This window comes from Tasmannia lanceolata, unplaced genomic scaffold, assembly GCF_043159265.1.
Source record: "Tasmannia lanceolata isolate RefF3 unplaced genomic scaffold, GAP_Taslan_0.1 ptg000003l, whole genome shotgun sequence".
NCBI classification, from domain to species: Eukaryota; Viridiplantae; Streptophyta; class Magnoliopsida; order Canellales; family Winteraceae; genus Tasmannia; species Tasmannia lanceolata.
This window is the reverse complement of record NW_027518680.1, coordinates 11632397-11648276: the sequence shown is the minus strand read 5'-3', so window position 1 is coordinate 11648276 and position 15880 is coordinate 11632397. Positions and strand designations below refer to the sequence as shown.

General features: G+C 39.5%; 1 pseudogene across 3 annotated transcripts; it reads left to right on the top strand.

The window, feature by feature from the left end:
• The first annotated feature begins 201 nt into the window (after window positions 1-201).
• On the top strand, window positions 202-12301 carry LOC143851141 (protein transport protein Sec61 subunit beta pseudogene; annotated as a pseudogene). 3 transcript variants are annotated; one of them, XR_013236223.1, is made up of 3 exons: window positions 447-629; window positions 2403-2508; window positions 11753-12301. The product of XR_013236223.1 is annotated as a protein transport protein Sec61 subunit beta pseudogene, transcript variant X2 (transcript). The 3 variants fall into 3 exon arrangements; XR_013236229.1 differs by lacking the exons at window positions 2403-2508; window positions 11753-12301 and adding an exon at window positions 11526-11727 and having other exon boundaries at window positions 202-629; XR_013236222.1 differs by lacking the exon at window positions 2403-2508 and having other exon boundaries at window positions 474-629.
• Window positions 12302-15880: the final 3579 nt, after the last annotated feature.

Below are 15880 nucleotides of genomic sequence, written 5' to 3'. Positions count from 1 at the left end.
TACTTCTATTTTTGTTTTGTCATTATATAACTCAAATCTAGAAAGAAATAAAAAACTTTGTGAAAGTTGTCCTAATTAACCCTCTTGTTTGGAACATCTAATGATTAGGATGAGATGGAAATACAAATATAAAATGGAGAAATCAAACAAATGGTGAAATCAGGTTGGGTTGGGTCGGGTTGGAAAAACGGGTTCCTCGGGTTGGGTCGGGTTGGCCTCAACCCAACCCGACCCGAGTTGCACCCCTAACCCTAACTCAACTGAAGAAAATGCCAACCCAACCCGAGCCAAAATTGAACCCTTGGGTTCGGGTTGAGCCCGACCCCAGATTCACCCTGAGAGCTTTTTGGGAATTGTAATAGCTTTTTTGATAGCTGGTTAAAATGATAAAAGACAAGGCCATTTCGCCTCATTATCAAAACGAAGTAGTGGGAATATCACCTGCCATTCCAAAACCCTAATTCGAGTTCCTATTATGGCAAGTCTTATCAGTTATGGATTTACTCGGCAACGAGTCCTGCTAAACAAGGGAATTTCCCAAACCCTTACATTTGTAGTCCTCGCGCGAGCATCAATTGTCGAGTAAGGCGTTCAATCTAAGGAAGACGAAGCGAGTCCTGATTTGATCGGTTAGATTTCCTTTCGTTCTTATGCATTCTTTTGCACCCATAAATTTCTTTTTCCTTTGTTTCTTAGGGTTCTGTTATTTGTGTTTAAGCATTGAAAAACGATCTTTGTTTCTTCAGTATTAGGGTTCTGTTCTTACAGATTTCTTTTCTGTTTATAATCTGATCTGGGTTTTCGATTGTGCCTTCCTCTACTAATCTCTGTAACCCTCTGCCCAAGAGACTGATCATTATTTTTAATTTTGTACTGTTTTTTTTTTTACATGTATCAACCATGGTCCAATCTAAGATTGTAATTTATATCTGAGCTTCTACTTGCATGAAGATGACTCATATTTCCATGTTTTATGAAGCTTGTTTGTGCAACAGATGATATGGATTGTATTTTTCATGGATTTTTACTTTTTCTTTTCTGGGTCTTTTGTTACGAACCCGAATCGGTTCGTAACATGATTGATCTTCTTAGAGGGAAGATCAATCTCTTGATCCAATTCGAGGGATGGGTCAGTCCTTGTTTGTGTGTAGAAACACAATTTCTGGGGTAGATTTCTTCATTGATTTGAAAAAGACTACTTACATGTTATTTATAGAAAATCCACTTTGCCATTTCCTCTAAAACTCCAATACTGGATAATCTAGAAACCCTAACCCTTATATCTAAGAATCCTACCCATATCGAACAACTAAGAAAACAAATCTCACAAATAACAAAATATAATCTAATTTATTCAACCCCAAGCGGGACCCATCTAGGCACGTAACATCTTTTCCTGTCTGGAGATCATACATGATTTGCATTATTTAGTGCCCAGAAAGCCTGGCCAAATCAATGGATATTTGATCGCATGGACTTTCCAGATTTTTGTTGAAAGCTCTGAATCCTAGTTCTGAATTTACGTGACTTTAATGTGATGAATTAATTGTTTTTTCTCAGATATATTTGTTGTTGATTTCTTAGGTTTTCACTATGATTTCTGCAAGACATTGTGATTTAATTCTGGCTATTGTGCATCATTATGTGCACGATTTTTTGAAATAAGACTGATGAGTTCCCAAGTCTGAACTGCTAAAAAATTTCATGTTTGTATTTTGCGGATTTATGTTTAAAACAGCGAAGTGTATCGTGTATAATGCATTCCTCATTTTTGCACATATGTTGATACGTGATGTTAATTTGACATTTGAGATTTCTTTTTTAAAATTAGAATTTGTAAATTCTCAGTAGGAAGCAGTTTTGACCAGTTTTGATTTTTCACGTATAATACGTTCCTCATAGGTTTGACAATATGATGATATGTGATGTTTATTTCAGGCATATAAATCATGTTTGAGATTTCTTTTTTTAAAATCAGAACTTGTAAATTCTCAGTATGTTGATTTCACTTTTAGGTTACTCATTTGTATGTGAATTGCTTTTTCTTTCATATGAAAGTAAGCTTGGTTTTCAGCATATTGAATTGTCTTGTATGCGGCAACGTCAGCATATTGGTCCTTGGACTGGCTTGGACCATTTACAACAGTTGTCTGTCACTGAACTCTTAGAGACAACAATTCAGAATTCTGGACTACTTTAGTTTTTCCAAGTTCAATAGACATTCTTAAATGTCCTTTTGTATGCCCTTATTAGGTACTCACAAAGTGCCTTGATTGCAATGATATGAATCATATGATAGAAATGTTCATGATTCAAATCCATGCAATAGTAGCATATTGTCTTCTATTTACTCTTACCATGTATATGCTAGTTCTTCACGATCTAATTCTTTATTTATATAGGCCTATCCTTATCTGATGAAGCATTAGTAGTGTAAGGTGGTTAGCCCCTAGAACCAATACAAGACATGTGATTTACATGATCATGTTTGAAAAAAACCAATGACGGGTAAGTTCTTTTTGTGAAAGATTTCAGATCTCACATGTTTATCTTTTGACATGGTTCCATGCAAGATTTTTGCATATGAAAAACCTATATACCCATGGCAATTTAACCCAGAAAAGCCATTGCTTCCTGGGATACTAGTTTATCCTTAGATATTGCCCATTTGTTTAATTCTTTGATTGAAATTTCAGAACTTGTGTGATTATGAAATTTCCAAATCTTAGCATGGTGAAATGTGGACTGTTAAGCCTTGAGTTACTTGTTGGTTTTCTGACTTGATTGGACATGCGTCCGAGGTTAGATGGGTTACTTGCGTTCCATGTAATGCATAAGTTGAAATAGGATTTCCAACAGTTTAAAAATACCACCAAATAGTTTCGGTTTATTTAATGAGGGGATTAGATTCAAAGTTTACAGGCCAATAAAGGACGGAGGATGGGGTCTCAAAAGAGTCAAAGAAGTAAATAAAGTACTCCTAGTGAAGTGGCTCTGGAGGTTTGGAGGAGAATCTTCTTTTATGGGTGAGGGTTATGGAAGACAAGTATGGGGAATTACCAGGAAAATGGATCTCGGACGACATATTTAGACCTAGGGGCGTGAAAGGGATGAAATTCAAAGTTTATTCGGGGGAGAGAATAAAGTTTTGGTTTCATAAGTAGTGTGGAGAGTCTCTGTTGAAAGAAGTCTTTCCCGATCTATTTGCAGTGGTGGTGGATAAGGAGGCATGGGTTGAGGAATGTTTCAAGTGAGAGGAGGAAAGTGTTTCTTGGAAGATCAATTTTAGGAGGAGTTTTTTGACAGGTAGTTGGAGTGGATAACAAGTCTTCTATAAGTCCTGGAGTCGCAGTATATTAAAAGGTCTGGTAAAGACAAAAAGAGTTTGGATCTGGTGCATTCAGTGTCAAATAATCTATCAACTGATTGCATCTAATCCTGAACTGTCGCAGGCAGCCAAAGTCTGAAATATACCAGCTCTGCCCAGGGTATGTGCTTTTGGCTATACGACAGTCTTAGACAAAATCAATGGACCACTAGCAAAACCGCAATATGTTGATTCTCAGCCACTGTGCATTATGCGTGGAAGCGGGAGAGACAGTAGATCACATGCTCTTGCACTGTAAAATACCTTGGTATGTGTGGAGCAGAAGTTTTAGCAAGCTTGGTATGTCATGCAGTGTTTAAAAACTCCTTGACTCGACAAGGAACTCCCCCGAGTCGACTCCTTTTTGCCTTGTCCGCGTTCCGCGTTGCACCACATCCGCATTTCACGTTTTGCCCTACAGAGTCAATAAATGCCTTCGACTCTCTCAAGTTATGACCACGTGATGCAGCACCGTGAAGAAAAATTGAGAAAAGGGGATAGAATTTGAAGAATAGGGGAAGAAGAGACGAAAATAACCTGAACAAGAGAAGAATTTAGGGAGAAGTAGAAGAAGAAGAGAAGAATAGACGAATTTAGGGAGAGAAGAGAAGAAATCAGAAAAGGGAAGAAGAAAACCAGAATTAGAGGAAGAAGAATCTTTATTCAATATCAATCAAAGTTAACAATAAAGCTGTAAAGAGGCCTATATATAGGCAAATCAACAACCTAAATTAGAGAAACCTACTAAAATAAGAATTCCTAAAAATAACATGGAAAATAAAATCCTAGAAACTAATAATATGGAAATAAAAATATTAGAAACTAAATAATGCGGAAATAAATCATAATATCTGCATCATTCTCCTCCGGTTGAAAAAAAACTCGCCCTCGAGTTCTAGTCCACCTGGGTCAAAGATGTAAACAATCCACTGAAGTAATAGAACGCGTAATCCGGCGGAAGCAATCATCATGTCTAACGCTCGAGACAATCGGGAGAAGCATCTGCAAGGTCGGCAGAAGAAGAGGGAAGAAAGTGCCCATGTAGACTCATGCGAACAGAATCTGCGCTGGAGAAGTAAACTTGTTGAGAAGATCGCAACGTACTCCTCCTGGATCGCAACAGATATTAGGATTTATTTCCGCATTATTTAGTTTCTAATATTTTTATTTCCATATTATTAGTTTCTAGGATTTTATTTTCCATGTTATTTTTAGGAATTCTTATTTTAGTAGGTTTCTATCTTTTAGGTTGTTATTTGCCTATATATAGGCCTCTTTACAGTTTTATTGTTAACTTTGATTGATATTGAATAAAGATTCTTCTCCCTCTAATTCTGGTTTTCTTCTTCCCTTTTCTGATTTCTTCTCTTCTCTCCATAAATTCGTCTATTCTTCTCTTCTTCTTCTACTTCTCCCTAAATTTGTCTCTTCTTCAGGTTATTTTCGTCTCTTCTTCCCCTATTCTTCAAATTCTATCCCCTTTCCTCAACTTTTCTTCACGGTGTTGCATCAATTTGGTATCAAAGCTAAAGATCCAAGGCAGCCCTTGCTTCAACACTTCTCCAACCTAGAAATTTCTTAATCCAGTTCCATTCAAATCAGTCCCTGTTTTCAGCCCAAACCCTCTCTTCCATTCTTTAGCTACAGCCCTAAAATCCACCACCAATCAGTCCCTCCTAGCCCAGTTTTTACCCTTTTACTTCAGCCCGAAGACATCTGTCCAACAGCCCTTGCACCACCTTTCCATTCTACAATTTAGCTTCCAAACAGCCCCTTGTTTTTAGCTACCAGGAACCCCTTTCACATTAGCCGAAAGTCACCTTTTCTCATCTGTGTTTACTTAAACCCCTCTCAAACCAGCCATTAAATACATCACAAAACCTCCATTCAATCGTACAAAACCCACTCCTTGAGCCAACCCAAAACCAGCTCGCAACATCCAACAAAACAGCACCATCGCGTGCACTCCACACGCAGATTTTGCGGATATTGGATATCCAAGATAGGCAACCTCTATGTGAAAAAGAATAGAAAGTTTCAGAAGGTTTCTATTGCCAACTGTTGACAAGAAGAGGAAAGCATCGTGATTCTCCAAGGCAGTCCACCTTCTAAATCTCAGTTGCGGAATTTCCGTGGAGATTTAATCGGATTTCAGTTCTTTATGCTATTGAAAGCTATAGAAGATAAGGAGGGCAGCTTACTTGTAGAGTTGTAGGAGTTGCAGAGAAAAGAAATAGCTTTTGGTCAAAGTTACCGTTTTCAAATAAAGCAACGGCAGTAAGAAAAAAAAGAGGGTTGCTTGCACGGTAAGTTATGTGAAACTTTTATCCAACACACCCCCTTTTTCCCTTGGACACCCCTTTTCTACTTTTCTTCAGGTATTCACATGAATCAGTCACGTGGAGAGAGTCTAAGTTTACAAGAACAAGCTCTATTACCCCCACTTCTTCCCTTCCCCACCCTTTTCCCATTAACACCTTTGATACCCCCTCTTTTTCTTTAGGCACCCCCCCCCCCACAAAAAAAAAAAAAAGAAATTTAATTTTCTGTTTTTCCTTTTCTCTCTTCCTTCTCTCTCTACAATTTCTCTCTCCTCTCTCCATCTAGTTTTTCTCTCTTATTTTCGGACTATTTCCACTCGAATTTGGCCCGCGACTTCAACACGAAAGTTGAAGTACTTGATTAGTAGAGCACACACATATCAGTTTCAGCAGCAGACAGTGACTTTCAGCACAGTTTCAGCAGCAATCTCAGCCGTCGATTACGAGCCATCATCCGATCAACACCTTTCCGTCATCCGATTTGAGATCCGAAACAGGCGTTGTGTCCATTTCAACATAACAAACAAGTCAAATGGTTGATTTTAGTTTTTGACACCGATCCCTATGGCTCCTCTAGCTGCTCCATATTTTGATAAATATGATCCTCGATATTCTTCTGCACCACAGGTTCCATATTTCTATGGTTATGATGACTGCACCTATCCCTATGGAGATGTTGAGAATGCGTGTCTAGATTGGATCCATGCACTTAATGCATACCATAGGTATTGTGATTATGATCATCAAATAACAATTCGCAAAGTCACGAATACAGTGTGCCGCGAAGCCAAGTCGAGATGGAATTTCTTCATTAACGAGCGTCGTGAGTTTTGTAAGCCTCCATTTCGTCGATGGAAGGATGTTCGTTATGAGTTTACATACCATTATCAAAATCAACAGAGATTGAAACGTGAGCGAGCAGCGCATGACCAAAGATTGATGCGTGAAGAAGCTGCTCGACGAGAAGAAGCAACTCGCCGTGAATGACAAGCTGCAGCACGTCGTGCACAAGACGCTGAAATTGCAGCCGAAAACCGATATTTCGAGTGTCGCATGCGCGAGTCGTATTTGCAGAGCCACTTCATTACTTCATCCTTCCCGCCTAACGTTGCTAATATTCTTACGGAGCCCGATGCTTGTATTGATGAGATCCTTGATGTTGAGCCTTTGATTCCATTATATTCAGACTCTGAGATGGATGATCCAGAGGTAGAAACTCAATTGATTGTTGATATCGACCTCGTTGCCCATGATGCTTCTGAGATTTCTGCTGCACAGATTGCCGATCATCTAGAGAGTGAGCTTCACTCTTCTGAGGCAGATATTGTGGCAGATCCACGTGAGGCTGATCCATTGCCTGAGTCTGCGCCGAGTGACCTAACTGTTGAGGCCTTACTTGAGATGGCTGTTCGAGAGCATATTGTTGAGGATTGCACTATTTTTGAGCCGGTTGAGCAGATTGTCGAGATTTGTGCTGACACAGAGGCGCTTGTTACGCAGATTGATCGGGAGGATTGCCCGCCTAATATCACTTTGCCATATACGATTTTCGCTGATGATATTATTGCTGATTCCATTGAGCCAGCTTTGATACCAAATTGATGCAGCACCGTGAAGAAAAATTAAGGAAAGGGGAGAGAAATAGACGAAAGGGGATAGAATTTGAAGAACAGGGGAAGAAGAAATGAAAATAACCTGAAGAAGAGACGAATTTAGGGAGAAGTAGAAGAAGAAGAAGAGAAGAATAGACGAATTTAGGGAGAGAAGAGAAGAAATCAGAAAAGGGAAGAAGAAAACCAGAATTAGAGGGAGAATAATCTTTATTCAATATCAATCAAAGTTAACAATAAAGCTGTAAAGTGGCCTATATATAGGCAAATCAACAACCTAAAATATAGAAACCTACTAGAATAATAATTCCTAAAAATAACATGGAAAATAAAATCCTAGAAACTAATAATATGGAAATAAAAATATTAGAAACTAAATAATGCGGAAATAAATCCTAATATCTGCATCACCGCGTCGACCTCGTCAACCTCGTTCTTGGCCACGTCCGCGCCGAGTCAACAAGGACTTTTCTTGGCCGCATTCCGCGTCAAATCCGCGTTTTTAAACACTGATGTCATGGGTATTCTTAGCTAGGCTGTCCGATCCCCTGAATAATTGATTTGCTCCATAGAGTAGTAAAGGGAAAATTATCTGGAATGTGATATTGCTAACCACTATCTGGGTTTTGTGGAAAGAGAAATGCTCGGATCTTTAAGGGATTGGTTAAAAGTCCTTAATTTATCTTCACAATGGTGATTGCTTTAATCATTTCCTGTGTGATGGCTCTTCCCTGCATCAGCTTTATTTTGGCCTATGATCTTTGGCATGGTTGGAAAGTTGTCTGCACAGATGGAGAGCAAAGAGAGAGTAGGCCACAAACTTAGGGACCCTCCTCAAGATTCTCTAGCTCCGTTTGGATGCCAGAATTATTTTGGTTCTTGGGACTTTTGTTCAACAAAAAACTTCCTGGGAGATTGGTGGGAAAAAAAACTCCCTGGAAGTATCCCAGTAAAATAAAAATCCCATGTTTGGTTGACCGGACTATGGTGGGAAAAAAAAATCCCGGTAAAATAAAAATCCCATGCTTTGTTTGGTTGCTTGAACTGTTGGGAAGAAAAAAGTTCTTCTTTTGGTTATTTTGGTTCCTCGGATTTCGTGCGGGATTATTTTGGTTCCTGGGATTTTTTTTTCCAGCTTTGGGTTTCGTGCGGGGTTATTTTGGTTTGTGGGATTCTTTTTTGCCCACTATATAACTAGCAACCAAACGTGGGTTTCCTGCAGAAATTCCACAAAAGTCCCAAGAACCAAAAAAATTCTGGCATCCAAACGGAGCATAAAGCTAAAACTTTGATCGTTCGAGCTTGGGAAATCTTGGGACGACTAGAGTAGGTGGCCTTTTAAGAGATGAGGCTGGAGCTACAAAATGTTCTTTCTCAGGTCCTATTGGGATAGCAGATTCAAACGAAGTGGAGAAGAGCGGTTCTTCAGGGCATCATATTAATTGGGTCGAGCATTAAGTATCAAGTGATAGTGGAAGGCGATTCGCTAAATTGCTTCGAAGTTTGGCAACTAATTAGAATAGTTGGCCTGTGTTTGTGAGCGATCAAATTTTATTGCTCCGGGACACAGGCTGACCTAGGTTGGTCAAATTCTATTGCTCCTAAGCGAGTAATATTACCTTACTCTGGGTCGGCCTGTGTTTGTGATTCAAATGAAGTGGAACAAGGGAGCTATTATTGGGATTGAGATCATTTGTAGTTAACGGATCCAAGCCTCTTATCATCGAAGGTGAATAGTCACATGTTATATCGTGGGCATGCGGTCAAGCGGCGGGACCATGGCCTCTAGCGGACATTATCACGGAAACTCGAGATCAAGTGGCGATGATTGCTCCGAAGTTTCGGCATATGCAATGATCAACGAATGAGGACACTGATAAATTAGCAAAAGAAGGAATGATAATCATCTCTGCCAATTATCATTGAAAGTGTGATAGCTTTAACTATTTCATGGGTGAGGATCCTTTCCAGCTTTAGATTGCATCTGCATATAATCTATGGAATGGTTCGAAGCATAGTTTTAAAATTCCTCGGCGTCTGTGCTCACCTGAGTCGACTCCCTACCTTGGCCGTGTAGCCGCATCCCTGTTCCACGTTTTGCCCTACAAAGTCAATAAAAACCCCCGAATTACCGTGTCGTGCCGAGTAGACTAGGATTTTCTTCGGCCACATTCTGTGCCACATCCACATTTTTAAACACTGGTTAGAGGGGGATATGCGCCAGCATCGAACAGGAAGCCACAATTTCCCAGAGGTGGGTTCCGCCAAATCGGGGTCATTTGAAGCTTAATTTTGACAGGTTTATCATGGGGAACCCGGGGCCAGTTGAAGTTGGTGGTGTCCTTAGAGACGAGACTGAATCAATGAAATGGGTGTTTTTGAGGCCTATTTGGATCTCAGATTTCAATGAGGCGGAGGTTACAGTAGTCTTGCAGGGCATTAGATTGCTGGAGAGGTATGGGCCGAGTAGTGGTTGAGGGTGATGCCCTTAATGTTATTAGGTGGCTAAATGGGTCCCAAGCCTCCTCTTGGAGATTCCTCTTACTAGGATGAGATTCAGGACAGGGTGGAAGGATCTTCTATATCCTTCCAGCATGTCAGGAGATCAACTAATAGGGAAGCCGATAGGCTTGCCAGAGCAGGAGTTTCTAAGAAGAGTTTTGAGTTGTTCGGCTATCTCCCTCCTTGAGAGTTATGTGGCTCAGGAGTATTCAGGATCTCGCATTGGCTGATTTGGACTGTATGCTTGTTCCCTTTTCTCTGTACCTGACCTTATCGGTTGCGGGTTGTCCCCCCTTGCTTCATTAATAAAATTTACGCCGTTCAAATAATAATAATAATAATCGTCTCTGCCAATATTGCAAAGTAAGCAGGTCTCTGTTGGGGGCATGATTGGGATGTGTGGTGCAGGCAAGGAGATTGTTGCACACCGCCACACTGGGTGATGTTATACTAGTTTTTTCCGGCGGTGATGATGTACTTTCACGGACTGGTTTTTTCTCGTACGGCTCAAGTGCTGCAGTCATTGAGGTCTTATGCTTCGGTGGTTACAAGATTAGTGTGCATTTGTATGATGAATTAAATGACTGTTATCTATGCAGGCAGTGTCTGCAATTGAGCTTTGGCTGAGGTTGTATATGTAATCTTATTGTGAGACATCTTGTCCCTGCTTTCTGTACTTGGGTTCGTTACACTCAATAAATGTTACCTTTCAAAAAAAAAAAAAAAGGCTATCGCTAGATCAAAATTTCCACACAGAATAGTGGTGGTAGCCAAATCATATCACATAATCGCCTACTAAGCTACAATTATAATTGTTGCACAGAGTGCAACTGATATAATGCCATATTTTCTATTTTATTTTGTTCCTTTTATGGCATGCTTTTGTGGGTTATCACCTGTGCGCTCTATGTATCCTCCTAGAGCTCCATTAGTCTGGTCAGTGTCATTATATCTGTAATACTATATTTTTCAACGATCAAGCATCCATGTTAATTTTCATATCGAATTTATGTACATTAGTTGAGTTTGTTAAGTTCGAATACATTAGTTGAGTTTGTTTTACACCATAATCTATTTGTTTTCCTTTTAAGTTTGGCAAGCAAATCTGTTTTTGGTGAGACTTCCTTGCTTTATGCCTGGACACCATTGCATCTTTAAGTCGTGCCAGCCACATTTGATCAAGGTAAGAAGGTGCCAAATGAAAGCCCTTTGAGTCTGGCATTCCAGTAATGCTTATTTGATTTTAAGAGCCGGTAAGGAGGTTGCTTGAAGGGTCTCTCGATTTCTCAAAATCAGATTCATAAAGTGAAATCTGAAGCTTCTTGCTTAGTTCATTTGATAAAAGGCATTTTTCTGAATGAAATCTACTTGTTGTTGTAACAATTTTCAGCAGTTAATTGAATGGAACTGGTTACAATGAATTTCTGAGAAGTGGAGGAGTTATGATGTGATCTTCGGGCCTGTTCTGTGCACACTCTTTACCTATTTTCTTAGATTTTTCTGTTTGGTGATTTATGGGCAAAATGTCATGTCCAAGAAGCTGTTTTTCATGTTCATGATTTGTGTATGTTTTTTCTCTGATTTCTAAGAAGTGTTAAGATATTAAAATTGAGCTACCATTATTAACATTATAAATAAAAAAAAAGTGTCGAGGTATTATTATTATTATTATTTATTTATTTTTCTTCTCTTTATGCTGTGTTGCCTAAGAAATGCCATCATCAGGTACATTGTAAATGATCCCAAGATGTATCAGGCGTTTATTCTTCAACATGTGACCTGCAACTCTCCTGACTCAAATTACGTAATCCAAACGTTGCATGAAATTGCACAAAATTCTCTACTTTCACAGAGCTTCATGTAGTTTGGTTAATATCTCAACTGTTGGTATTACATACTAATCTTCATGAAACCATAATCCGCTGTAATCTCTGTACTGTAATCTCTTACAGACCTAAGAAAAAATGGTTGCGAACGCTGGAGCACCTCAAAGGGGCAGTGCAGCTGCAGTTGCAAGCATGCGTAGAAGGAGGACCGGCGGTGCCGGTGCTGTGGCAGGAGGGGGCGTGGACACCATGCTCCAGTTCTATACGGATGACAAGACGGGTCTCATGATAGCTCCCAACACTGTCCTTATCATGAGCATTGGCTTTATAGGCTTTGTAGCCTTTCTACATGTCGTCGGTAAGCTCTATTTTGTTCCGCGGTCCCAGTAGAGTTCAGTGGATGTAAGTGAACCTGATTGAATGAATAACTACAGTAGATAGGGGATTCCCTTTTGTATGGGATGACTTAGTCTGTTTTTGAAATCCTATAATTTAGCTGAATTTGAAATAGAACAAAAATATTTCTTGTCATCTACCCAACTTTCCATGTAATTCCAGTTTTTCTCATAGGATGCTTACCATCATCATCCCTTGATGCACTATTGAGATCTAACAATGCCCAAGATCTGTTGCTGGTTCATGGTTTTCAATTGAGGCTCATTTTTTATTTCTTCATTTCTGATGTTTTTATATCTGGCATTCGGTGAATGTGTAATTTTAGTGATCGGTATTTGAACTTGTAGCCTTTTCTGCTTTCGAGTTACATTGATTGGTTTTTTTTTGGGGGTTGTGTGTGTGGTGGGGGCACTTTTTTATTTATTTATCAGTATTTTGGTCACAAGCCCTTCAAATCCGTCAACATCAGGTTGAAAGATGTCTCCTTACACTAAGGGCAGGTTTGGCTACCATGAATTTGTTTTCATGATAAATCAGTTGGAGTCGCTAGAAATCAGGAAAGTAGTGTATCATCAAGGAAAGGTTGATCTGATTTTGAGTATTTTTTGTTTTCCAATTTTCTAGCCACATCTAATCACCCTGTTCAGAAACCCAAAAGAAACTAAGTTGCAAATCTAATAATGCAATGAAATTGTTTGGCTGGATAAACATCCATCACCTGTTTTCTGTTTTTAGGTAGAATAATTGATTTTTGAATGTTTTACACTCTCCAAATCTTGAAGAGTTATAAGAATCTCTCTATAAGATGATTTCACCCAAAGATTGTTCACTTCGCAGTCAATAGGTTGGGAACCATCTTAATGAAAGTAAAGACCATTCTTAAACCAACCAAAGCAAACCCAATCTAGAATCCTCCGATTGAGGGTGGATGAAGGTTTAATAAGACAGATTTGAGGTGCCCAACCATATGAATGGAACAATCACCATACACATGACAGTGGGATCCATGCCGTTCATTATCACTTTCCTTCATGAAAATGAGATTTATATGGTTTACTACTTGGGGGAGTTGATCAGCTTCAGTAGAATTCTGTCACAGAGATATTATCCATCATCAGGGTACAAGGTTCAGAGGCAGCAAGGCAGCTATATGCCTACTTATGGTAGAAGCTGAATTCTTCTTTTTTGCAGCAAGGTGGTGCTTATGCTTTACCTGCTTGTGCACAGCATGTAGTCATTCTCTTACATTTGGTTCAGTGGCATAGTCTTGTGCCTTGAGCCTACTAAGTCTCAGTAGTTGGGTGAGTGGAGTGGAGTGGAGTGGAGTGTAGCATAGTTCTGCCTTTCGTCTGGGTGACGGCTCGTGCAAGGCTTGACATTTTTGCTGGAGAAAACACTTTCAAAATGCGTATGCAGGTCAAAGCATGGCCAAAGCAAAGCCTAGTTGACTCAGCACAATGCGGTCAAGTACTCGGTTGACACGGTCATAACCCGTTGGACCCACCTCACCCAATCAAAGTAACTAAAATTACTATAGTGTCAAGTAATAAATGAAGAAATCTTGTGTTCTTGTAATGGTTTCAGTGCCAACGGGATTATTGACAGTACTCTTTTTGGAGAATGTTAATAAATTCCAAAATCCATTTCATCGTCCAGTGCGCAAGGGCATCCGATTGGGCACACTTCACCCAACCGCTTTTATCTTTCCTTTTACATTGAAATTTTCAGTGCCATTATAATTACAGTTGGGTGATGTGGGGTCCAACGGAGTGCTCTTGCGATTGAATTTTTGCATGGCGGCCCTTCAGTTTAGTATTCCTCTATATGCTCAACTATATCCATTAAAACGTATGGGGTATTTCCAAAGTTGCTCTCAAAAGGGAGACTTCAATATTTTGTGTCGGGAAGAAGTTGGCAATTAAGGCCTGACTAATGAAAGTGTATGGTATTGTAAGAGGGATGAATACGAATGTACCTTGAAAGGCAAATTGTGTGCTCTCAAATGTTGGCTTTTTAAGGATTTCTGGGCTTGATGTTATGGTCATAGTTGTATGAAATTATTCATCTTGGTAAGGCATACATTCCCTATCAAGAATATGACAGAAGAATTTGAACCCTTACCCTCAAAGTAACTTCATGATCAAGTCTTTTATTCATTGCTTGATGGGATCTAACCCGCTATCCAAACCTTGGAACAAGATGAGGCTTCTTTTTGCCCCCACCGAGAATGGCAGATTTATTTGAACTGTAGCAAGCAAAATGATAAACACATGCAACTACCTCAAGAAAATACAGGTATATCTTGCCAGAAGATGTATCCTTTGCAAGAAGGTGAATCGATCCTTAAATCACCTTAGGAGTTAGGAGTACGGGTCAATTTGGGTGGATTGGGTTGAGCCTTTGCCATAAAATGGGGCCGGGTTTGGGTTCATTCCAATTTCCAATTTACCAAAAGCTCAACCCAACCCAACCCAAATTGCACCCCTACTTATGATTCACTACTCGTTCTCCTTTCAAAATTCTATCTCGTATATCTCCTTCAATTAGGATGGAGGTCTCTCTGATTGGAACACAGAAAAGCTCTTTAGAAACTAGTTCCTCATTCAGTATTGTGGCACTTATGGAAGGAGTGAAATAACATCTACAATGATGGAAAAGATTTAGGGGTGCGACTCCGGCTAGCCTGGGTCAGGTTGAGGCCAACCGTAGCTCAAGAGATAGCATTCCCTAAACCCTGACCCGACCAACTCGAGCCTACGGTTGAGGAGCAAGCTCCTTGAAGAGACGTCCATTTCTGAGGTTCAATAGAATCAGATATGCCAATCGGACCCGAAAAAAAGCTTAAGAGTATCATCACGATCACTCAAAAGGCTCCATCAATCCCGGCCGGACCCAAGGATCCGGATGTATCAAGGAGCAACCATCAAAATTAAACTCTTTATTACTTGGGCTAGAGGTGTTCCATCTTGCCACCTTACTCTGCTCTTCTAGCTACTACGATTTCATTTCAAAATCTCCTACTGTCATTGGTTGTGACACTGTCTTATCTATGTAAATCTTTGAAGGAAATTTACCCAAAATTGCTGGTTGATAAAGCAGTGACCTAGTTGCTGACTGTGAGTTCTGTTGGTTGAGACTTACCTGGTGCTTATTATCTTGCTCTCCAGACAACTGAAAAGATGAATGAAGTCTATGAAAGGAAAAATAGGAACAAGAGTAGTTGATGGATTTGAAGAAGTTGCAATAGCAGGAGTTAAAGGTCTTGAAGAAGTTGCTGCAGCTTAAGTGTTGGAAGAAAGCCATGATGAGAGGGAGATCAAGAGGTGGGTTGGAAGAAATGGATGCAAGTCAGAGAAGCTCTGGAACAAGAAAATTGATTTGAAGAGAGAGCTTTCTCACACAATTAAGGAGACCATTTGTATTTGGATTTGAATCTGTTGGAACAGATTGGCTACATAAGTACATATACAGTAATGTATAGCAGTATCTTTATCTAGATAGATAGAAGAGAGCTAGATAAGTACGAAATTTTTTAATAAAAAAAAGTAACTCGATTGAATTCTGTAGATAAGTACGACTTTTGAATTCAAATTCAAAATTTAGTTGCAGTTCGACTTGGTCTAATACATTTAAACTTCTCTAATAGTTGTCAAAGGCTGTAATTTCAAAAAGAGTCAACAGTCAATCCTAAAAAGGTTCAATGAAGGAGTTCCATTGTAATTTACACTTATCTCCAGTAATTAATATAAAAATTCAGTGATAAAGATACAAGAGAGTATCTTGTTAGGAACCGCGGTTTAAGGTATATATAGGTGAACAATAATGATGCTCAAAGTACAAACTATATGTAGGGCATAA